This window comes from Canis aureus, chromosome 1 (genome assembly GCF_053574225.1).
Source record: "Canis aureus isolate CA01 chromosome 1, VMU_Caureus_v.1.0, whole genome shotgun sequence".
Lineage (NCBI taxonomy): Eukaryota > Metazoa > Chordata > Mammalia > Carnivora > Canidae > Canis > Canis aureus.
Genome location: NC_135611.1, coordinates 6888312 through 6914956, shown reverse-complemented (window position 1 = coordinate 6914956; position 26645 = coordinate 6888312). Strand labels below are relative to the sequence as shown.

Sequence of the window (26645 nt, the reverse complement as noted above, 5' to 3'; positions counted from 1 at the left end):
GAAACTGGTCGACAGCAAAAGGAGTGGAAATTCTTCCTATTTCCCCCATCAGCAAGTCCTGGGAACTGACTTCCTATTTTCCTCATCTGCAAGTCACCTAACATGTCTGCAAACTCACAGTTTGCCTTGTTATGGGAAATAGCTCCCCAGCACTATTGTGAAAATACACGCTCTATGGTGTATGTGAAAATGCTGCAATTTTTAACTCCTTATTTTTATTTTTTTTAATTTTTTTATTTATTTATGATAGTCAACAGAGAGAGAGAGAGAGAGGCAGAGACATGGGCAGAGGGAGAAGCAGGCTCCATGCACCGGGAGCCCGACATGGGATTCGATCCCGGGTCTCCAGGATCGCGCCCTGGGCCAAAGGCAGGCGCCAAACCGCTGCGCCACCCAGGGATCCCTTAACTCCTTATATATAAGTGGAAGGTCTATATAGTTCATTATCCCCATAAAATACAAGGTCTCAGTAAAATAGTTCTGGAAAAGGACTACTTTCTTTAAGAGTAAAAACTACAACTAAATTTTAGGGAAAACATGGAGAATGAATAACTTGTGGAATTACTACAGAGTTGTCTACACTGTTTAATGGCTGTCAAAGCTGTTCCATTGCTGACCTCTGTCACAGAATTCCATTAAATTCTATTTGGTCTTATTACTTGTATTCCTAAAGCAAAACTTTTCTCCATTCCCTCCAAGCAATGTGACACTTGGAAAAGGTGGATCACAGCAACCTCTATGCTAGGGTTGCATTAATTGTTTAGACATGCAAATTGCATCTGGTTCCATCAGAACGTAGCACTATAGCTAGTTCCTGCTGTTTGCATTTGACGTATTTGAAATTGACAGTGGTACTTGCTGAAAGCCATAGAGGAACCCAAAACAAGGGAAACGCTTGACTATCTGTTTCGGGTCACAGAGTGCATTTATGACTGAAAATTAGTCTTTCATGACTGAAATTTTATTGAGTTCAATCTGCCAAAATTATATGCCTGAGGTGTATTGCATACATATACGTTAGTGAAAGTCCTATCACAGTATGTTTTCAGTAAATATCATGCTTTCTTTCATACAAGTAGAATCATTCTTTATTTCCCCAGAAATTTTCTAAGACTAATCATTACCTTATTCATTTTCTCTCAATTTATACAAATAAGTACTTGGATCATGTTTAGCTAAGTTAGAATATGATAACCTCTTCTTGGACACACACACACACACACACATATCGTATTGGAGATATATATGTGTATATATAGAGAGATTTATATTTATATTTTAAAATTTTGCTTTTCATCAGGATGGATTTGAGTCTGAGCAACTTTTCTACAACTTCTGTAGCTACAGAGATTTTTGCTTCTACTTTTCCCATACTCACGGAGTATGTTTGTCTACAAAGATGTGTTGCTGTTTACTGGATGATAGACACGCTGTGGGGCTGAGGAGGGTCTGACTCTCCCTCGGGGGCAGAGAGCAATTGTTTCCACATGACGCCCCCATAGCTGGGGGTATCTGCCTCAGCTCTGAAGAAGGGCGGTGTCCTGCCCATCATCCAGACACTTCAGGCTGTACTTGACATGAGACAAGGGCCCATAAGAGGATGGAATTTCATGTTCTTGTGCATGTGCCACCAACGTGGATATTTCTAATCTCTTGCACTATCCCAGACCTCTCATGAGCATCCTTCGAAAGGAGCTTGCAATTCACTGCAAACTTCCTTTGTGTCTGAGCTCCCAGGAGTTCTAGCTGTCAGGATAACCCACACATGACCTGTAACAATTCATTAAAATTCTAGCAGCCTTCTTACCCATTTATATAGTGGTTATCTCTTTTCTTGTGCTCTGCCAAAGCTGAACCATTCCCAGTGTTCCCCTAGAGGGACTTACCCATTTTTAAAATTCAGTCCACCTGTTTGCTTTGTGACCCCAAGATTCTGATGGATTCAAGAAAAGTTAGTATTTTGTAGGTTATCAGATTTTTTTTCTCATCGTGAGAGTGGGAGCAGGGCTTGTGTGCATTTATCTTTATATATAAATATAATATATGCATATATCTTTATATATCTTTTATATTTATCTTTATAAATAATGAAATTATGTTGAATTTTATCACATGCATTTTCCCTAACCTAACAGGTTGGTCATCTGTTTTGCATTTTTCTCCTATATTCTCTGTTTATTTTGTGAGTACATAATTGATGTAGGTATTTTCATACACCCTTATATTTCTGGAATAAATCACAGTTTAAAGCAATTGTTATTTTTATCATTTCATATATTCCTGGATTTCATATATGAAAGGGATTGACCCTTAGTCTGCAATGTCCTTATCAGGTGTTGGTATCAAGTCTATCTATCTTGATACCTATCTATCTATCTATCTATCTATCTACCTATCTACCTATCTATCTATCTCTCTATCTATCTATCATCTATATCTATATCTATACAAGGAGAGAATGTCCATTTTCCATTCCTGTATAATGGAAGATTTTGAATAAATTTGATATTCCGACTACAATAGTTGTGAATATTCACAGGAGGGCATCTGTCCTTGATTATGTATATAGTCTTCCATTTGTAATAATTAACTCAGATATGTTCCTTGTGCTGTCAGTCTATTTTTCAAAGATTTGAGGAGGTGTCTGCTGCCTCCAATATGAAAGCAGCCACACAAAACTACAAGGAACAGGAAGAATCAAGGAAACATGCCATAACGAAAAATAACAATGTGCTCCATAACGAAAATAACAATATTTTCAAAGGAAAATAATTTTGCATTCCAGTTGATAAAGGATTTAAAAAAGCAGTTCTGAGGACACTCAAACACAAATAAGCATGAGCACACACATATATATGAATGAATACATATATATACATATATAAATATGTATATTGAATGTATATATTTATTCATTCATATATGCTTATATATTCACTATATATTCATATATATGTATATATATGCCACATTTATAGTATACATTTTCATTACATATATTCAAAATTTGTTTCCCTGATTTTATTGAAATATTTTGCAGTTTCCAACTTTATGATACACATATACATTAAATTATATTATTAAATTAAAATAAATTAAAATAAAATAATAATTAAATGAAATATATTTTATTTTTTAGAAAAGATTTATTTATTTATTTACTTATTTATTCATGAGAGACATAGAGAGAGGTAGAGACACTGGCAGAGGGAGATGCAGGCTCCCTACAGGAGCCTGATGCAGGACTCAATCCCAGAACTCCGGATCACACCCTGAGCTGAAGTCAGATGCTCAACCGCTGAGCCACCCAGGCATCCCCAACTAAAGATATTTTAAAGCTTACATCTTTGACATAAGAAGGTTGAATTACAAATTAATTATCAGATTTATTGATTCTGTTTTGATCAGAACTTATGCTCTTAAATGTAAAACTAGAGTAATTTGGTTGTATATAATATGGCTAAGTGGGAGTCAATCATAATATATGTATAGGGATCCCTGGGTGGCGCAGCGGTTTGGCGCCTGCCTTTGGCCCAGGGCGCGATCCTGGAGACCCGGAATCGAGTCCCACATCGGGCTCCCTGCATGGAGCCCGCTTCTCTCTCTGCCTGTGTCTCTGCCTCTCTCTCTCTCTCTCTGTGACTATCATGAATAAATAAATAAAATCTTTAAAAAAAAATAATAATATATGTATAGGCCTTCATATTGAAAATCGCATTTATTATTCTACATTGTAATTTAATACTTCTGCATACCTTTTTTGTGGTGACTGACCCAACAAAGTTGTAGAGTCAAGTAAATTTAAAATTGTTATGTCATAGTTACTGATATGAAAGCTAAGGATAAAATATTTTCATTGTTGGAACTCAAATCCTGGGCTCTTTTCACCACATGATTTTTCTTGCTATCTCACTACCACCTATAATATAATAATATCTGCTGAGCCACAGATGATAATATAATACATAATAATATCTGCTGGGCTAGTTCTGCAAGCGGTAGCCTTAATCTAAGGAGCCCCTAGACTGCTCTGGCAGCATGGAAGCATTGTTCCTTCATGGCATTATTAAATTTGCTAGAATTTGGAGCTATACACTGTAAAGGTTGTCTTAAATTCATTACTTATTTGCTATTACTTATTATTCTCTCATTTTCTAAATTAAGATTTTAATTTGAATTCTAGTATGTTAACATACAGTGTTATATTAGTTTCAACTGTACAATATAGTGATTTAACACTTTTATGTATTACTCAGTGCTCATCGTGATAAGGGCTCTTAATCCCCGTCACCTACCTTCCTGCCCTCTGGTAATCATGTTTGTTCTCTATAGTTAAGAGTCTGTTTCTTGGTCCGTTTGTCTCTTTCTCTCCTTTCCCACCCTTTGCTTACTTGTTTGGTTTTTTAATTCCACATATGTGTGAAATCACATGGTATTTGTTTCTCTGACTTATTTCACGTAGCACTATACTCCCTAGCTTCATCTGTGTTGCTATCTGTGTGGTTTTGAAAAGTACATTTTATGCCATTTAGTTTTAAGTTTCTCATAAGAAAAATGGAGAGAGATTTAGAAATTACATTAGAAGACATAACTATTTTCTGTAAACTTTAGCAAATACATATGATTTTTTAAGGTGAGTCTCAGTTTAAAGAATTAAATGACTCACAAAGGAGCAACACTATTGCACTTCCCTCTATTCCTGTCTAAGCACAGACATGCCAACAATTGCCAGCAAAATGAAGACTGCGAGTACTAATGAAGCAGAAAGAGAAATATCATTACGTCCAACTACAGAATTCTAAATCAAAGCAATGGAATGATTAATTGTTTAATTTGAAATATCTTCCAATGAAGGCTAAAGATGATGAGTATTTACAGTAATTAACAACACAAAGAAGTAAGAAATAAAATTTGTAGTCTTTGCTTCTCTAAATAGTGGGCCTTACTCTTGCCATTCCATTTGGTTCTCCAATCCTCATTATATTGATATAAGAAATAAAAATAACCTAATTTTCTTTAGGCTTCTGGTGGAATTTCTGGTCTAAAAATTCTCTCTGATAAGATCTTATATATTATTCATTACGGAGGCATTAAAGAAAAAATCTTAAAAGCTAGAAATATACTAAGGATTCTCGTTTATTATGTGAGCTTTGAACACAAGAGACTAACAATATGCATAATACAATCAACTAAAAAGAAATCTTCCAATCAAAATTTTACTTTGGAAGTAATGGAAAGCAAAATGCATGTTGATTCACTTCTACAATACCATAAATGCAAGATTATGTCCATTTGCAGCATGAATTTAATAATTTCTAGTCAACAACCAAATTGTGGAATTGGAAACATAATTTAAATAAAAGATAATTTTTATCATACAATACTAAGCAACAACCTAAGAGTTTAGGAAGTTAATTTAAAATTATTAACAAATACTGTCTTTGCATTCTTTTCATAATCTAAAACTATTCTAAAATAAAAAGCTTATTTACGAAGTCACTAAAAAATGTATAGACTTTCTACCCTTTCAACCAAGACCTACTTTAAACTAATTTTTGACTTTCAAATTTCAAATGTTAACTCCTTGTGGATGATGGATATTTTTAGATACAAATTTTATAGCCATGTTTCATTTGCAGAGATGTTGAATACAAGTAGTTTCATTACTAGAGTTTTCTTTGTGGAACTTTTTTTTTTTCCGCTAGAGCTATTATCCTAAATGTGGGTATTGATGGTGCTACCCGTGGAGTGGAAGCATTATAGCTACATAACTTTTAGATATTTTATATAAATCTTTGCTATAATGTCACTCCTGGCAACCAGCTGTGCTGTGATATGTCACAATGATGAATCATCAAACATGTAAAAATCTAAAGGACAGTTATATAAGAACCTGTATTAATAAACATAATTTTCACAAGTGCAAAATGAACATTTGCATATACTCTAAAACCTTCTATAGCCTTTACTCCCAAGTTTCTAGTACAAGACCATATTTTAGAATCATAAGGATTTGCATGTGATATTTCACGGAGGAACAAATCTCTTCTGAAAACATATTTAAGACTGACAATTGTACAGTGTGTGATTATGTTTTAGCAAGGCCTAATGTGAGTGCCTTGCACCATTATATTGGACTTCCAGTCTGGAGAAAAGAGTGGAAACTGCTTTTTCCCTGCTACTTCCTGATAAGAGCAAATATAAACCCATAAAATAATGCAAGAGATTACCAAAGTATAAATGTGCAGTGTAGAAAGAGGAAAGCAAATGGCTAAGGACATTAAGACTGGAGCAACATCATAGGAACAGAGCATCTTACAACTGTGGCCACAAGAGGAAAGTGCCCAGGGCCCAGCATTTCCAGATGCCACCAACAAGCAACAGAAGATGGACTGAGTAGGCTCATTCCTCCAGCAGTTCAGATGTGAATCCCATCAACCACACAAGGTGAGCTTGGAAGTACCTGGCAGGACTGATCAGAGGACCCCGGACAATGAGTCCAGGGTGCGTTCCTTCCAGGCTAGGCCACTGGGCCAGAGACTGCCTCCTCACCAAAAGACAACAAGCCTCCTTCCCAAGAAGCATCGTTAATCTCTTGGGCGAGAGACTCTTTCTCCAGTGAGGGACAGACAGCTGGGCCTGAGGAAGCCCCTTCTGGACCCTAAGCAGGGTCTGGGATAGGCCCAAGGACACAGCCTTGGAGCAAACCAAAGTTGTTCCTCAAAGTTTCTGACAATTAGATTGTCATTAGACCCACAGCTTACTGCAATGATCTGAGTACTGTACCTCAATAGGGTGACCACACGTTCAAATAAATATTTAAATTGGACCCAGTATCTCCTTACAGAATAGCTAAAATGTCCTGGATACAATTAAAAATAAACAAAATCACAGTCATTGTAACAAGAATCAGGAATGTCACAGGCTGAATAAAAGCACAACAGAAACAAAACAGTTAAATGATTCCAACACGGAGATCAACCAGATGTTGGAATTCTCTGACGGGATTTTAAAGGAACCATCTAGAAATACTTGAACAACCAATTGCAAATTATCTTGAAAGAGATTAAGAAACAATCTCAAAAGAAAAAAAAAGAAAGAAAGAAAAAAGAAAAAGAAAGAAAACCAAAAATTGAAATTACAAAGAAGAATCAAATGAAAATTACAGAACTGAAAAAAATGTTGTAATAAAAAAAATAAAATAAAATAAAATAAAACAAGATGGATTGGCCTAATGGTAGAGTGGAGAAGATGAAGGAAAGAAAAGGAGGAAGGTAACAACATCAAAACAATTTCTCCAACCTGAATACAGAGAAAAACTAGACTGGAAAAGGAAAGGGAAGGACAAGGCCTCAGGGGACCTATGAGACAGGGACAGAAGATCCAGTCATTGGAGTCCCAGAGATAAAGGGGAAAGAGAAAGAGACTGATGTGAAAGAGTGTTCAAAGAAATAATGTATGAAAATGTCCCGAATTATGCCAAAGACATGACACAAACCCACAAACCCAAGAAGCTGATTAAACTATAAGTAATAAAAACTGCAAAAAGGCAACAGAGAAATAATACAAAGCATGCATATTGAAAAGGAAGAAATAATGTGTCCCTAAGTGCAGCTGTGGTTGTCTACATAGACAGTCCTGAGGAAGAATGAGAGGAAGGAGGAAGAAGGGGAAATGGGGGGAGAGGAAGGAAGGAAAGAAGGAAGGAAAGAAAGAAAAGAAAACTCTTAAAATTAATAAGTGAGTTTACTATGTGGCAGATTATAATATCAACAAGCGAAGGGGAAACATATTTGTATGTACGGATGGTGAGGATGTAGAAATTGAAAATAAAAAGCACAATAGTGTTTATAATCACTCAGAAGAAACCATAAGCTTAGGGATAAGTTTAACAGAAAATGTTCCCTATATTGCAAAATGCTGAAAGGAATCCAAGAAGATGTAAATAAGTGGAGACATATCATGTTCATGTATTAGAGGACTCAACACAGTAAAAATGTTAATTCTCCCCAAAACTGATCTATAGATTTAAAACAATTTCTATTAAAATCTCAGCAGGGTTTTCGTAGACATAGCGAAGCTGATTCTAAAATATATGTGGAAAGACATGGACTGAGGGAAGCTAAAAGCAATCCTGAAAAATACAACCAAAATAAGGGAAGAATGCTACCAAATACAAAGTCTACTGTGTGTCACTGCAGCAACCGAGCACGCAGGGTGCTGGGGGAGGTACTGGCCATCAGTACCATCCCAGGGCCTGGGGAGCAGGTGGGTTGGGTACACAAGTGGGGATGGGCAGGGTCTGTGTTTGACTCTATCAATGACATTGCCGTCTTTGTATTATTGGTATAATGATTTTACAAAATGCTTCCTTAGGACAAAAGGAGGTAAAGAACAAGTGGGAATTTCTAATATTTCATATAACTGGCATGTGAATCGACAAATGTATCAAAATAATAGTTTAACTTAAAAAAAGAGAGACTGCTGTTGTTTTCTTGACTTTGGAAAAATATAGACTAAGGTAAGGGTGTTCCACACTGGTTACCCAGGTTCTTAAAGTTGCTTTAAGTGGGGCTTTTTCTGGGGCTGCTGTATCAATGTAATCACTCACAGCGACAATCCTACTACCACTGTAGCTTTTATTTGTTGTGACGTTCTAAGTGACTTCTTTCAGTGCTGTTAAAAGGTTGCAGAGGTGTGGCTGCAACACCAAAGGGAAAGAAAGTTGAAAAAAAAAAGTCTATATTGTAGACTTAGAATATACTCACTGTTAGCCACAAAAGTAGGTTCTACTTTCTTGTGTCTAACATCCAGAGGAAAATGGTTGGGGATGTTAGCATATTTTCAGTAATCTGCTAATAAAGCACATTTCTGCTTACATTGTCTTTGGTGGAAGTTGGGTCTGGGTCATTTAATGGGCAGAGGAGCACATCTCTAGTAAGGTCAAACTAGTAAGGGAACATCACCGTTAATCATACAATTGAGCTAAAATGATACAGAGGGAATTATTTCCTGAATCTCTTAGGGAAAACATGGGAGACTGATTTTTTTAACCATTTCTAAGAAGGGTATTGAAGAGTTCTAGACACACACTTTCTATAGCATGCTTTTAAGTTTCTCTGAAGTTTAAAATGCTAAAATATAATCTATTAAAAGACAATAGGAATACATTTTGTTGTGTCTAAGAGTAAGTCAATAGAACACTTAGATTTAAACTATGGCATTTTTTCTCTGCTCCACTTTGAAATTTCTTGATTCTCCCATTTGGCTTTAAACCCTGCCCCTCATTTTCGGAATCAATGATTACCCAATGCCATCCATAGTTTAATCACTCCGGATTCTGAGAAACAAGTTCAAATTCATGTGGACTGTGTTTGTCCACTTGACAGATCTTTTCTGCAAAGGACTGAATCATTCACTTGCCCCCTAAGCCAGTAGTTGAGCTTTCTTATTCAAGATCACCTGTTTGTCTTGGCCTCATCCGAGTCTGAAGAAGTGTTTGTCATACGTCACTTTTCATCCAGTCAAACCCAATGCTGCTGTTACCCCAAGAAGCCATCAGTCCTCCACACCTTTGCTTCCTTAGTCACAGACATAATGCCAGGGGGCACCTCTCCCCAATAGCACCTTTTACTCAGGAGGATATGAGTATTCCCTATAAAATCTCTTCATTGAGTCCTTGAGATGTCCATACAAATTTTAACATAATTTTACGATTTAAATATGGTATAAAACTATTTTAAAGCTGTTTTCTTAAATTATTAAATATGATAAAACACAAGAGGATACGTTAGTAAATAATAGATTATGTCACAATTCCATCACTATGTAAAATTAGTACACTAATTTGGGAAAAAAAAACTGTTTTAGAAACCAGTATTATGTCAGCTCTGTTGGAAAATCATATGACTTTTAAGATGTCAGGTTATTGAATCATGGTGAGTCTTAATGAAAGAGAACTTGAGGGGTTGATGACAAAGAACTGTACACAGAGAAGCCATATGTCTGAGCCACGAAATGCGGAGAAGAGCCAGAGGACAGACACTTATCCAGGAAAATCAAGTAGCATTGCTGCCAGAGGTTGGCTCTTCTTCGAACCAGAGAATCTAATGGTGAATAAAAAGAACTGACATAAAAGCAAAGCAGTGGAAATGGATAAAATAAATTTATATTGAACATGTTAGAAGAAAATGGAATTAAAAACAGAATAATTATTTCTAATACACGAAACTTGTGGGATCGCCCCTACTCCTTCCTTTTCCTTCTCCCTTCCTCTTTTGTGTTCATGTATGTGGAATTATTACCTATTAAAAATCTCTTAAAACATGATACTTGCTATAAACTGAATTGTGTCACCCCCAAAATTTGTATACTGAAACCCTAACCCACAGTGTGATTGCATTTGGAAAAAGGGCCTTTAAGAGGGTAATTAAGTTAAATGGGGTCATAGAGTTGAGGTCTTGATCCAAGAGGATTAATGTCCTTAGAAGAGATACCAGACAGAGCTCACTTTCTGTCTCTCCCTGAGGGGAGGCCCCGTAGGTGTATAGTGAGCAGGTGCCCAGCCACAAGCCAGGAAGAAGGCTCTCACCAGAACCCAACCGTGCTGACACCCTCATCTCAGAAATCCAGCCTCCAGGCCTGCGAGAAAATAAATATTTGCAGTACTAGTCACCACATCTGTTGTTTCTTGTTATTGCAGCCTGAGCTGAGACAATACCTGTTTTGTCATATACCCAAGCTATGCAAGATGATAAAAGTCGTTTGGAGTGAAAGATACCGTATTCGAGAAAAGCAGATTCGAAATGTTTTTATGCAAGGTGCAATATGTGTATACATATTTACAATATAGTATATACAGAATTGACAATGATGTATACATGTAGCGCTTGATCAAAAGTGTATCTGGAGTTTAGGAGACAATGAAGGGCTAGAGAGAGAGAGGTCTGTCTGAGGTTGTAAGTGCCTACTTCAGGGTAAGCCAACATGAAGGGGGAGCCTTAACCATGGCTTTTCTCATGCCTGTTTCTTTCCAGGGAGTTCTAGAAGTCTAGTACTGATCGAGAGCCTAGGAAAAGGATATGAAGGGCTTGCTCATTATTTACAATGTGCTGTTTAGAGTTCAAAACACCTCTGAGCCCCTGAAGTTAGTCTATGTACATCGTTCAGGGGTACAGGTTTTTCCTGCTATCCAAAAGTAGAGCATTTATGGGGTCCCTGGGTGGTTCAGCGGTTTGGCACCTGCCTTCGGCCCATGATCCTGGAGTCCTGGGATTGAGTCCCACATCGGGCTCCCTGCATGGAGCCTGCTTCTCCCTCTGCCTGTGTCTCTGCCTGTGTCTCTGCCTGTGTGTGTGTGTGTGTGTGTGTGTGTGTGTGTGTGTGTCTTTCATGAATAAATAAATAAGATAAAAAAAAGTAGAGCATTGCTATGAAAATTTTCATACGCCAAAGTGGCATAAAGCAAAGAAGTAGTCACCATTAATTTCTATGGAAAACTTTTTGAGCATTTAAAGACCACCCCAAAATAACCTCTCTTAACCCAGGGCCTGGGTTTCTTTCCCACCTTACAGCCTACTAACTAGCTGACCTTTGAAAATTATTCAGAATCTCAAAGACTCGGTTACTTTCCATACAATGGAGAAAGTAGTGTTACCTCTGCTTAAAGACAGTTAAAGATTAAATGAAATAGTGAAAATAAGATGTTTAACACATTCCTATTCTTTGTAAAAGTCAATAAAATTTGTTATTAGTGACATTTTTTTTAAAAAAGGAAAAGAAATGCTGAATGCTGATTTTGCTTTTGGTCTTTTTTCCTTAAAACTAAAAATCCTCTTCTGATTTCTTTCCATTAGCAGAAACCGGTCCTGATGTAGGTCTTTCATCAAAGTGAAGCAACATCGCATGAACTTTCAAAAAGTGAGGAATTTGCTGGTGTATACAGTAAGAAGTTATGCTTGGCTTAATCAGCTCTACATCTTGCCTGGGCTAAGTAAGTGACTAGTGGATTGAAAAAAAAAATCACTTAAAACTTTTGCCCAGACGCTCCCTGAAACTATCATCTCTCACACAAGACTAATGGTTCATGATCTAAGGCAAAGCATATCCTGCGCCATGGATAAAGGAAGTGGGAGTTGCCTGTGGAAGGCTCAGGCTCTCCTGGTGTCCCTTGCTCACTCTCCCCTCTGCTTAGTGTATCTTTTTACTTTAAAGCCTCACAAGTCCATCGTGTAGGACCTTGGGATGCTTTTCACTTATCTGACCTCGCATAGCCAATGCACAAGTCATTGGGTTGGTGATGGAAGTAGTCTTGTCTCATTTCTCTACCTTTCTCTAGTCTGTGTCTTCTCACTATTTCTCATATCTTGACCCAACATAATAGACATAATAGAAACAATTTATGAATGTTACTGCACTAACCACAATTACCCATCTTACACTTGATCACGTATGTATTCTCCTCTCTTGCACCCATACTTAAACACTCTTTCCACAAATGTTTATTAGTATTTGGTTCCTACCTTTTCTCAAAGAATGCTTTATTATTACCACTGTAATCCTTTAATAATTGAAAGTTTCCTAAAGTAAGTGGCATTTATCCAAAGGTTTGCATTTTGTTTCTAGAGTCTACTTGGAGACATGAGACTCCTATGAAGATTAGAGTTCTAAATGTATCTTCACAGCTAAGTGAGGAGTACCTGCCATTATATCCAATGTTTAACATTTGTGAAGGGGTCAGAGCGCTCTGAAGAATCCAGTGCACTACATACTTTTCAGTGGACATAACTAATGCTTGGCAAGCCACTCAGCAAGTCTGTAGAAATGGGATTCTCCTTTTTCATTGGGGATCTTATTAGATACCTATTTTCTGGTGACTAGGATTCTACTGTTTGCTGAACAAACCACATCAGCACAATTCATTTTGCCTTCCTCATGCTAAACCACCCATTTCCACATCTACGTCTTAGAGAGAATCACTCTCTTACTATTCTTCACTATGGTGAAAAGCTTGGGGGGAATTTCCATTTACAATGCTTATTTGTACATAATATGGGTTCTTTCTGTTGGGCAAAATAATGCCAAAATCAGAGTGTAGGTAATGATTATGGAGGTCTAATCATTTCTTTCCAAGACATGTTATGCCTCTTAATAATTTGTGTTTTCTTTTAAAGCTGTAACATTGAAGCATTTTATCTTAGCTCGATTTCAAAGGGCTCTTAGGTACAATGATGTTTATCAAATAAGAAGACAAGATCAGAACACAAATGATTTATTTTTATACTTTAATTAAACAAGGTTACATAAAATGTGGCAATTAGAGTAACAACTATCTCTGTCATGCTAGAGTACATTTAATACATTTTTCTTTTATATAGATTGTATAGTTTGTTTAGCAAATGGTATAAGGAGTGAAATACAGTGTCTGTACATTTCCGTATTCATTTTCTACTGCTGTGTGACAATTACAACAAATTGGGTGGGCTAAAACAGATTCATTATCACACAGTTTCAATGGATCAGGAATCCAGTGCATTTTTGGTGGGTTCACCCTCTGGTCTTATAATGCTGAACTCAGTGTGTCAGCTGGCAGTGTAAGCAAATCTCAGCTTCGTCCCTTTGAATGTACACGTCTCACCAGATAACAGGATGATGATAGACTCCACAGGTCAGTTTTCTGATGGATCCAAAAGTTTCATTGATTTTCAGCTTCTCCAGGTTCCTCTATTGTAAGAAAAGGAGCAATATTTCCAAGCTCTTCCCATGTGGGAGCTAAAACTGGAAGTCCCAACAGCTATATGGAATTATTTTTTAAAAATGTTCTGCCTCCTAAGCTATTTTGTTCTCATAACATCATCTGGCTTTAGATAATGTCTAAAAATTACGTTATCTTTTTTTCAATCTGTTTTTAGGAGGCTCAAATATTTCTTATGATTTCCGGTGTGATGAGGCATTCTCTTCTTTCACTGCTCAGAACACCACTAAGACATAATATTATCTATTGTTTAATAAAATGCCATGGAAAAATGTAGCCCATTAAGGGGATCTCAGCTTCAGAAAGTTTTCTAAATATAATGGAAACTAAGAAATGAAATATGTTGAAGTGGAAAAAGGGGGAGAATAATTAATTGTAGCTTTGGATATATTGTATGTTCTGGCAAAAAATTACATGAAAAAATTATATCTGGAATACTTACCATATGGAATGCATATGAATGTTATAAACAAGTGATGTGACAAAACAATTGTGGAAAATAATACGCTGAAGGAATTAATTATGGAATATTTTTATTTCCAAGCTAGGGGGAAAAGAAAGTAAGAGAGTGGTGATGAATGAGTAGTTCTTTAAACAATCACCCATCAACTGTTTTATCTGTGGCTGAGAAGGAAGATTAGCGCGATGAAAAATGAACAAATTGTCATCACTGTTGAGAGAGATAAAAAGAAATACAAAGTGAATTAATGAAAGGAAATGGCATTGCTGAATAATAAGAACATATGTAATGTTTGAGTCTTATCAAAATGTTAAGAATGGCAGCCATAAGTTATTTCATCTATAATATTTGAAAATGGACTTTTAAAAAATATTTGACAGTACGTTATTGGAAAAACTTTACACAGACACATTAAATTATATGTGTACATGGTATAAATTTTTTAAGCAAAATCTATTTTTATTTGAAGATGTTAATGATATTGCTGTTTTGCCTAATTCATTTCTCTTTTGTTTCCAAGTAATTATGCTGTGTCATTCAGTGTTGAGTGAAACAGCTCCATTTTTATTTGGAAAATTGTACTCTGAGCCAAAAATCAAAGTAGGATGATGCTTTGTACAAATCTTGAATCAATATTGGGCAAATTTCACATCCATCAGGATTGAAATGGAGAAGTCATATCTTCAGTCTGCATGACTAGTGTTGTATCACAGAATGGGAGAGGCCCATGCTGTCAGAAGGATCAGCTTTTTCACTATTTATCTAATTGCTGGCCCACAGTGTTGATTTTTTTAAAAAAGCACACTGATGTTTATTGATCTCAATATAATTTTTATAAAAATATTTTATTTATTTATCAATGAGGCACACAAAAAGAGGCAGAGACATAGGCAGAGGGAGAAGCAGGCTACCTGCAGGGAGCCCGATGCAGCACTTGATCCTAGGACCCCAGGATCACAACCTGAGCTGAAGGTAGATGCTCAATCACTGAGCCTCCCAGGTATCCCTTATTTTTATATTCTTTGCAGACAATAGAGTCCATTTGTATGCCCTCCTGGGCTGCCATAATGCGATGCCACAGGCTGGGGAGTTTAAACACAGGAGATGATTTTCTCACAGTTCTGGAGGCTGGAAAGTCTCATGTCATCAGGTTTGGACTCTCCTGAAGTCTCTCCCCTTCACTTGCCTCTGGCCGTGTCCTTTCCTCTGTGTGTGTGTGCGCCTCTGGTGGCTCCCTCTCTTCTGGTGAGAACACAGATCCTCATCCTTATGATGCCATTTAATCTTCGTTCTCTTCTTAAAAGCTCCATCTCCAACTACATCCATATTTGGGATTAGGCTTCACCATTTGAATTTTAAGAGGACAGAATTCAGTCTGTGGCACCATTCTTGACTAACCCCCACATCCTGGTTCCCCCCTCATCCAATATGCCATGTCATAATTGCGGGTTGGTGATGTTTTTCTTCCAAAGCAAATCTTCAGAGTGCATTTCTGAGCAAAAGGCCTGTTTCAGAGAGGAAACTGAGTATTGTAGATCCTACTATTTGTCCATAATCCTTTCCTTTCTTCCCGCCTTTGCCATGGCTCATGTTCCTCCCCCGCTGATGTTAGGCCTGGCCACGCTCTTACTTTGCTCAGTGGATGTGGGATGAGGTTACAATTGCCAGTTCCAAACTAAGACTGGAAGAGGCACATGTTTCTGCCTCTCTCTCCACACTCCTGCAGTTGACCATGAGAAGACCTTCCCCTAAGTGACTAATACTCTTTCAGTCTGGATTCAAGGAAGATAAATCCTATAAATAAGTGTGAGTAAGTCTGAAGCAGACCCACAGCCTGAAGCAGATCTACCCCAGCCAATTCACAGAACTAAGGAAAAGAAAATTTATTTATAAGACATAGAGACTTGTGCAGCATCATCACAGAAAAAAAAAAAAAAAAAAAAAAAAAAAAGAAAAAAAAAAAACCTAAAACAAAGGACTTTGTATATGCTACTGCTCACCCTGAACCTCACTGTGACTTTCCTGCAGCCGTAGGCTACAGAGGGATATTAGGTTTCTATGACTGATATAACAAATTACCACGGAATCACTCATTTAAAACAGAACACATTTATTACCTTAAAAAAGGTCAGAAGCCTGACTCTAGCCACAGTAGTTTCCATGAAGATGTCAGCAGGACCACGTTTGTTTCTGGATGCTCAGCCTTTTATCTGCTACCTCCCCTTTCCTAGCTCTTGGAAGCTGCACAATTCCTTGTTTGGTGGCTAGAAATGGAGGGCCCTGTCCTGCTCATGCTGCACCCTACTGACCTGCTCTTCCAATGCCTTCTTCCATGTTTAATAACTCACCTGATTAAGTTGGCCTATCCAAATATCCAGGTAGTCTCCCTGTTTGAAGGTGAGCTTATGAATAAACTTCACTGTAACAGTAACTGCAATTGATTTTCTTTGTTATATGACAGAAATGTATTCATTTATTGGGATTACCATGCCAAGGTACCACAAACTTGGTAGGTTAGTCAATAGCAAGTTTTTGTTTCAGTTTTAGAAGCTAGAAGTCCAAGGTGAATAGTCAACAGGGCTGTGAGGGACTCCATTTCATGTCTCTCTTCAGCTCCTGGTGGCATCCAGTGTCAACATGTTTTGGGAGAACACAACTCAATCTGTGTAACACATATTCATAGGAGTAATACCAGGGATTAGGATGCAGATATCTTTGGGGTGATTATTTTCCCTCACCATGAGTGATTTCAGCTACCCAGAAGACATCTGAGATACAGGAAAAGAGACATTCTAGTAAAATATATAAGTACTTGCTAATCACAATTATATTCTTTTTTTTTTTTTTTTGAGTAAATATGTCTTTACATGTTCCAGCTTGGTCTCCCTGATGCGAAGGAAATTAAAGGATGCATAAGTGTGTCCAGACTTTGCTGGAACATTTCAGTAGCAGTGCTTTTCCTGAGTGCACTGGAGAAATGGCATGGATAATAAGTGGGGGATTCCAGGAAAATTAATCTCAGAAAATACTAGTAGGGCCTCTGTTTCTTTGCTTGTCCTCCAGTCCCCTGAGGGCCAACCCTTCAAAGGTTCTGCTTAATTATATGAAAGCCATCAATAGCCTGTTTTTGTGGTGGTGGTGATGTTTTTTTGTCTTCTTCTTCTTCTTCTTCTTCTTCTTCTTCTTCTTCTTCTTCTTCTTTTGCAGGTTGTCTCTAGTTCATCGACTACTGTAAATATTAGAATATCTCAGTTCCATTGTATGTTAAGAATAGCATAGTTATATTTTCTATACGAATTGCATAGGTGAATACAATACTCAAGAGGAATTATAAAGTACTAGAGTTGCTCATCTACTTTTCAGCTTCAGGAATCCTTTAATTGAAATACAGCAAAATCTATTTAATCTAAGTTAAGTCGTGTTTCAGCAAATACAATGTCCATGTTTCTGAGCTAGTGAAATATATATGTAATTAATCTACTGTCCTATCAAGACCAATAAAAATTGCACAATAAAATATAATCTGATTGTGCCATTAGCAAAAATGAATTTTTTATTATCTGTTAGCAACTAAATAATAAATTATTTTTCAACAGCTTTTTAATGAGTTGAAAGATAATCAAGGGTTGCAATAAAGTGCTGTAGTATCCAATTTGAATGATCGTTCTATTTCCTATGAAAAATGAAGTCCTCCTATCTATCTCCAGAATTACAGAATCATTTAATATTTGTGAAAAATCACAACAAGATTACTTGAGAAGAAACAACTAAAACAATATCCACTCTTCGCTACTATCCTAAACAACCTTGGTAGTTTAATCATTTAAATGAACATTGTTAATTATTACTGAGGCACAGACAGATTTAGTTCTGTTGATTAATGCAGTTGGCCTATTAATATCTTATTATTTGGTTCTATGTTCTTAGCATACCCTTTCTCTCTTCAGATTTTTATACATATATATGCATACAATTATATAGATGCACAGGCACATACACAGTAATTAAATGGGGGAAGAAGGGGAACATTTCATAAATGCATGTTTTTATCTGTGTTGATGAATGATCAATTGTCAAATATCTCCATCATAAAATAAATTTTCCCACAAATAACTTCATTATCACTATGAGACCATTCTCCCAAAATTGTCCTTTAAATAACTCTACTTCCCACAGTTCAATCCATGCTTTCCTGAATAGCAGCATGCTAAAGGACAGTGGGTTTTAATTATTTTTTACTTTTTATTTTTTCTTTCATTCACAGCAGAGCTCACCTTCTCCCCTTGAATCACTTAAATGGGATTTGCCACAGTCAGTCAGATAGGGCAGGTAAGTATAGAGCAGTTTTGTGAAGCAAGGATGTTGGCCTAGAAGTAGCAGCATTGAACATCTAGGCACCAGAGAATATAGTACTACAGCCACTCTCAGTGAAAAATTGAGGGGTTTTTGCAACTAACATTTACTATTCTTAGATGTAGAATGAGTGGTCCCACAGTTCCGTGTACTGAGAAGGTTAACTCCTCTTGGCCTTTTCCTACATCTACAAACAAAGACAAAACTATCATACTTTTCCAAATATTTCCATTAATACATTAAGCCATCATAAAGATTTACTCACTGAGATCCAAAAAGAGTTTCTTTTAAACATCTACAAGATAAGAGATAAAGAGCTCAAACTCAAATGTGGCCAACCCTGTACTGATCTCTATTATTCCTCATACCCCATTTTATTTTCCAGATGACTTCTCTTCCTATAAGCAATATTTTATTAAAGTTCTCTAAGTATTACTTCTATTCAATCAAGCAGGAAAATGTGAGAATATCCATCTACCATGGAGCCCCTGGGGGGCTAAGGCAGTTCAGCAGCTCACTCTTGACTTCAGATCAGGTCATGATCTCAAGACCCTGAGGGGTTTCCCACTCAGTGTGGAGTCCACCTGAGATTCTCACCATCTCCCTCTCCTCCTCCTTCTTCCCTGCTCTAAAAAATAAATAAAATCTTAAAAAAATAATAATATCTATCCATGATATCCAATTTTTAAAAAAGTCTTATTGATTATAAATTCCAAAACTTCCTTCGATCTCTCTGCCCATCTTTTGGGACTGCTGAAATCAATTCTCATCCTCTTGTGGATGAATTATGTAAATAGTCCCATAGCATCTCTCCATGCATCTACCCACACAAATATGAATATGATCATGCTGCTTCATTACATTATTTTACATAATTTTCTATTCCATATGAGTTAAAACCCATCCCTTTATAAGTATGTACAAAGGGCTTTGTTTTCTATTTCATGTAAATACCTACAGCTTTATATTACACAACTGGAAACTTGCTTTTCATGAACAAATTACAGAATGCTGACTGTGACATGTTTAGTCTGCTTTGCAGTATGATTCTTCTTCAAGTAGCCATGTTTTCAATGACCTGAAGAGGTTTTGCTCATGTCTACAAAACTCACTTCAATTGTCCCCATCTCCGGCCATGCTAGCTTTTCTTGGGTTGGGCTTCCCCAAAAGTAGGCTCTGAAAAAAGGCTACATGCAAGTGATTTACTTAGAGTGTGATCTCAGGAAGCACTAAGAAGGGGATGGAGAAGTGAGACAGAGAAGGAAACTGATTACAGGTGCATCATTAGAAAGGTACCATGCTAAAAAAAAATAAAATAAATTAAAAAATAAAGGTACCATACTGAGACAATTACAAGTATTTGAAACCTAGAGGGAGAACAACTAAACAATAGGGCCAAGATTATCAGTAGGTAAAAAGCATGCAAAATTTAAATCAGGGGTTTGGAATTTCATCTTTTTTTCAATAAATTGTCCCGGGGGGGGGGGGGGCAGATTAAATACTATTTGTGAAGCAGACAGTATTAAAAATCAAAAACTGTACCTGGTGAATGCCAGAGTATCCTACTGTAATGTTTTCTCAAACCAGATATTGAAATAAAATATCTTACAATTTGTGATATCCTACAATTAATTATAGCATTGTGCCTTGACAGATTCTACTCCTATTTCACCAATTAGTTATCATAAAGAAGGCCACTAGAAAAAAAGGTGCAATTTAAGGATAGACCCCCCATTTCTTAAAATATAAAGGGTCTACTCTTAAAAAGTAGAATTATTCATCAACCATGGTACTGTGGTCTTATTTTTAGCCTTTCCGTATACTCGTATTTTATTACTCACTTTTAAAAATCCTGTTCTTAATCTTGTCATTATAAATTCCAAATGCCCGCCAACTTCGGTTCAAATGTTTGCACGGAATGACTTTAGTATGAGAAATTATTCCGGTAAAGAATAGTACTACTCATTCACACGTTTATTCATTCATTCATTCATTGATTCCCAGACTATGTATAAGGCACTGTATTAGTTTCCTATGGACAAAATATAAATAAACCATAATCTGTGCCTTCAAGATGTCAAATTCTAATAAGGAAAAAAAAAAGCACTAACAAAAAATAACTCCTGCTATGGTGTGGACCAGGAAATGAAACGCAGGGGGTGTTCTACTTCTTTGAGAAGGCCTCATGTGCTGCTGTGTCTGGAGGGATGAATTATCCAGAGAGACAAGGAAAATGATCCCATTCCAGAAAATGTGAAGCATGTGCGAAGGCAAGAGAACATGACAAGGAATATGCAGTACAGGGCAAAGCAGGTAATTTGAGTTGTTTAAATTATAAAGAGCAGAGAAATAGCGCAGCAGCAGATGATGTAGAGAACAAAACAGAGGCTAGAGAAATGCCAAGATATGGTCAGCCCGGGTAATAAATGTAAATATTCTCAAATCGTTTGAGTTCATTATCACGTTAGAACTGTGTGTCCCAAATGTGCATCTCTAATTTCTGTTTAAGCACTTGACATGACAATGTGCTAACATTTATATTTTGCAACAGCAGATAGGCAAATAGAGAAGACAAGCATGATGCCCATCCATTTTTCAGACTTTGTGAATTGCAAAAGCATGATCAAAAGTCTGAATTTCTGAATTAAACATTAGTTTTCCTGTATTAAAGAATAATTAAATCATTACATTTTTTCCGTCAGAGGAAACTGTTAATTGGATCCATTTCAGAATTACACATCAGGTCTGCATTCAGCAAAACTAGAAACCTCAGCTATGATATTAGTTCTGTTACCAGAATAGGTATGACCTCATGGTGATGTTCATTATTCAGAGAACAGAAATGAAGATGACTCGTCCAGAGCATAATAATGATTTTGCTACGAAATCATCTGGGCCCTAATTATGTGTACTGTTTGCTTGTATAATCATTTCCATAGCCATATGAATTATCATCGATTGACTATCCCGCCCTTGTAGTTCTTTTCCCTACTCCTTTCAACTATCTTTTCTGCTCTCCAATGCCTCCTTATTCAGGCAAAACTTGAATTGTTACCAATGACCATATATATCTGATGTTTTAATTTTGAGTATCCCATTTCCTTGCCATCATCCTATCTTGTCAGCTCATGCCATCTTCCTCCCACCAGTTGCTCACCTCCAGCATTATTTCAGGATGCGCAGTTGTCTTCAAGGGAAGGAGGAGGGAGAGGTCAGTCTGCATCATTTTGTCTGGACCAGAAATCTACATTTTGCTCCTGATGATAGACAGCTTCTTTCTCACCTGTCATCAATATATTTCCTTTTAAAAAAATAGATTATTCAAAACACAATATCCTAATACCTCACAATTTGGGTAAAATAAACAAAAGACCCAAAATCTTCAGCCACAGTCACGTTTCTCCACTCCCTTCCACTGTAAAATCCCTGAGAATTTCTCTACTCACTGAGGCCTCACTCACTGTGGCCCATTTTTTCATTTCACTGAGACTAGATGTTTCTTCCAATGTGTGATAAAAACACATTCTACTGAAACTTACTGAAGTCACAAATGATGACCATTTTTGATAAATCCATTTCTCTATCTTTACTCTTTCCCTTTGGTTCTCAGCCAGCCCCATTGGCCACTATTAGTTTTTCCTTCCCGCTGGTTTCTAGAATACCATACTGCCGATTTTCCACAGAAACTACTGGTGTCTCATTTTAAGTCCTTTGACTGACTCTCTATTCCCTTCCAGAAACTCCAAAATTTGGCACCCCCCAGAATGTACTTCTTGGGTCCTTCTCTTTTAAAATGATTTCTTGCTCCATAGGCGATGTCATCCACATCCATCATTTAAATGCTAGTGATTGTCACATTCCTGTCTCTAGCTTCCACTTCTCTGAGTTTCAGACTCCTGTGTCTGATTGCCTGCTGAGATTCTCACCTTAGAATTCTAGTAAGTAGCTTAAAATTAAGATGCACAAAACTGAACTCTTAATTCACTGTCATCAACATGCTCCCCCAACCCCCATTTTCCTCGTCTGAATAGATCACATCACCAGATGATCAAGCCTAAATTCTTGACACCTTTTCCCCCCTCATAATTAACACTCAATTCTCAGACTGGTTTGCAGCCAACAAAAGCAAAAGTAGACAAAATGGGGCCATAACAAACTAAAGAGCTTTTGTACTGAAGAGACAACCTATAGAATGAGGGAAAATATTTGCAAACTGCATATCTGATAAGGGGTTAACATCTAAAATATATAAGGAACCCAAACGACTTGATAGCAAGAACCACACGACTCAATTTTTTTAAATGGGCAAAGGACTCAGACAATTCTCAAAAATGTGTGGGTGGGACATACAAATGGCCCACAGATATATAAAAAAGTGCCCAGCCTCACTCATCATCAGGGAAATGCTAATCAAAACCACAATAAGATCTCACCTCACACCTGTTACAGTGGCTAGCTGCAAAAAGACAAGAGATAGCAAGTATTGACTAGGGTGTGGAGAAAAGGGAACACTTGTGCCCTGTTGGTGGGAATGTAACTGATGTAGTCTTTATGGAAACCAATATACAGGTTCCTCAGGAAATGAAAACTAGAACCGCTGAACAGTAAGGAAAAATGTGATGTTGGTCAAAGGGTAGAGTTATGCAACATGATTAAGTTCAGGAAATCTAATGCATAGCATAGTGATTATACCGAGTTTACTCATGGAATTGGACTGAAGCTACTTTCTGGCTATCATCACATTTTCCCGCAGCTGCTTCTACATCCTCGACTTGCTTCCCTCACTTCCCTTTTGTCTCAGTGGAATAAGAATTCTCATCTCGGGCTTTACTTCTAGGGAACCCACTTCAAGTCACCACATCGGGGTCTCTGCACTTGCTCTTTCTGCCTTGCTAGGGATGCTCTTTCCACAGATTCTCACAACTTTCTCTCTTGCTCCATCCAAGTCTTTTCTCAAATGTCACCTATTGACAGTTGCACTTATGAGTATTTAAATATACCTATTTCTTCACTCCTACAGGCTTTATCATTCAATTCCTGTGCTTCCTAGCACTTTTTATTATGCCATCATGTTATATATATTGATTTGAGCATTTGTATCTTCCCTCCTGGAATGTAACCTGAGTGAGGGCATGGATTACCTCTGTGCCGCTGGAGGTATTGTCATCCTAGTCATCCCAGTGTTGTCAAATATGCTTAAAACATAGTAATATGTGAGTAAATATTTGCTGAATGAATGAAACAATGAATAGGTTTAATTTTACTTTAGGAAGCTAGGAAGAGCAGTGATTAAAGACAATGATTGCACATTCTTATGCTGGCATTTTGGGATTTCTCCAAATATTTCTGTACGTTGAATCTACTGAGTGATGATGGATTATATGCAACTGTGCAATCCCGATAATTCTACTCCATCATGAATGAAACACTGGGATACAAATACAAACAGGCACATTCCAGAGGATCATAGTCTAATGATGAAGGCAAGCTACATTCCCATGCTTGGACTGTATTGTGATGGCTATTAAGAGAAGTGCCCCCACTTGAGTATAACACACTGTGGCTTGTGTTAAAAGGGAAAGGAATAGGACAGGAGTCAGGCAAGACTTCATTTTAGTATTACAGAAGCAAATACTTGAAAAGAAAGTTTCCAAGCAGATAAGGAATAAAGGTTGAAGGAACAGCAAGTCAAAATCATAATGATATAATGATAATCTCAGAGAAGTTCAAGTAGTTTAACATGGCCAGAATCTAGGGTAAAATTAACAAAGTGTCAATAAGTGAGACCATAAGTAGGCATATATTCAACAAGTCAAAGTGTTTTGGTTTTGTCTAGTGGTTTTGGAGAGTTACGGAAGGGTTTCACTAAGACTGATTAAGATCTCCCTTCTTAAAATGACAACTTTAGTTGCAATGAGGAAATCAGGTGATATTTATCAGGAATTAAAAATAACAATTGCCTCTCTGTATTAGAGATTAGGTAAAGGATTATAATGGTCTTAACTAAAAGGATTTGTAACAGAGAGAGAAGGATTCATTAAAAAACAATTTTGGAGACACCTTAACATAACTTTGAAAGCATTTGGTTGTGAATGAGGGAAGCAGCAAATGCCACAGATGGCTAAGTATAGCCAGATATTCTATTGTTTAATTAAAAAATTGAATAGCAGAAAAAATATTTAAAAGAAGTAAGATAATCCAATCAGTCATTGCAATTACACTCTTCATGATGCCTGACCATATGCATTCAAGGTAAGTGAAGGTCGAGTGGTTTTTGTCAAGTCTTCAAAAATGCAATCCTTACATATTCATTCAGATCTTGTTTCTGAGACTCAGAAACTTTGAGAACTTATTACCCTGATCGTCATGTTTTGTCTTCAGGTTGTATACTAGTATGAATAATTAGAGGAGGACTTGACATTTATCTTTTTGATAGCATTACAGAAGTCTCAACCAGTGAATACCTATTTTCCACATTTGTGCCTCTCTCAGAAATGCAGTAAGTGAGCATTTTTTCAATCATACATCTCTGCATACTGATGTTTGCTTCTGATTACATTAGGCATCCAGACAGCTGGGAGCTACTCCTCCTTCTCCTCCAATTTGGAGCCTGTAGCAACAAGAATGTGAGTCTCTGGAATATCAATTATGAATGCAGTGCAGTCAATTAAAAAATCAAAGAGCTACTGAAGGTGACAACCTAAACAATGAATCTTCGTATTCTTTTGACCTATTAGCATACTACTTTTGAGTTTATAAAATATATTTTTGAAAAAATGTATATATTTGATAGGATAGGTAGGGATATTATTGTAGTTACAGGCAGATATTTTAAGGATAAAATAAAATTACCTTTCAAAAATATTTTATTGTTGTAAAATATACATAGAATAAAATATATCTTTTTAACCATTTTTAAGTGTATAATTCAGTGGCAATAAATGTACTTACACTGTCGTGCCAACATCATCACCATCTATATCCAAAATTTTTCATCTTCCTTAACGAACTCTGTGCCCATTAAATAATAACTCACCAATCCCTTCTCCCCATCCTCTGGCAACCACAATCCTACTATCTGTCTCTATGAATTTGACGATTCTAAGAACCCCATGTAAGTAGAATCATACAGCATTAGTCTTTTTGTGATTGGCTTATTGTACTTAACATAATGTCCTCAAAATCTTCCATTTTGAAGTATGTGTCAGAATTCCCTTCCTTTTTATGCTGAATACTATAATGGAATATATATATATATATATATCATGATATCATTATATATATATATATATCACATTTTGTATGTGTACACTTGGTTTCCTCTAACTTTATTATTTTGAATAAATGCTTCTATAAACATGAGCATACATCTGCTGGACTTCCTGACTTCAATTCTTTTGGTATATACTTTGAAGTAAGATGGCTGGATTATATGATAATTCCATGTTTAAGTTTTTGAAGAATTGCCATACTGTTTTCCACGCTTGCCGTACCATTTTACAGGCCCACCTGCAGTGCACAAGGATTTCAATTTCTCTATATCCTTGCCAACATTTTCACTTTTTAAAAATTATAACCATCTTCATGATTTGTCTCCCTCTTTGATTATTTTCCATTCAGTTTTCCCTCCTTCCTCTATGATCTTCTGCACTGTTTATTATATTCCACATATGATAATTGCAGATGATTGTCTTTCTGTGATTGACTACAAACCATGAGAGACTTTTAACTCTAGGAAACAAACTGAGGGTTGCTGGAGGGGATATGGGTGGGGGAATGGGATAACCAGGTGATGGGCATTAAGGAAAGCACGTGATGTGATAAGCACTGGGTGTCATATGCCAACTGATGAACTCTACATCTGAAACTAATGATGTACTACATGTTGGCTAATTCAGTTTAAATTAAAAAATAAATAAATTATAACCATACTAATGTGTACGTGAATGCCTTTTAAGCAAAGTTTGGTCTAAACAGTCCTAGAAGCAAAGCAATTGCAATGCTACTGAAGATAAAATATCTTGTAACTTAGATGGCCAACTCCAAGCTTAAGAAGTCTTATCAGCCACAGAAAATTTC

At 36.7% G+C, this 26645-nt stretch overlaps 1 long non-coding RNA gene across 1 annotated transcript; it reads right to left on the bottom strand.

Moving 5' to 3' along the window:
• Positions 1 to 14302: 14302 nt before the first annotated feature.
• LOC144323254 (uncharacterized) lies at positions 14303 to 25641 on the bottom strand. The gene is made up of 3 exons (XR_013388686.1): positions 25518 to 25641; positions 25031 to 25176; positions 14303 to 14423 (listed from the first exon to the last, which is right to left on the bottom strand). It is a non-coding gene; the product is annotated as an uncharacterized LOC144323254 (long non-coding RNA).
• Positions 25642 to 26645: the final 1004 nt, after the last annotated feature.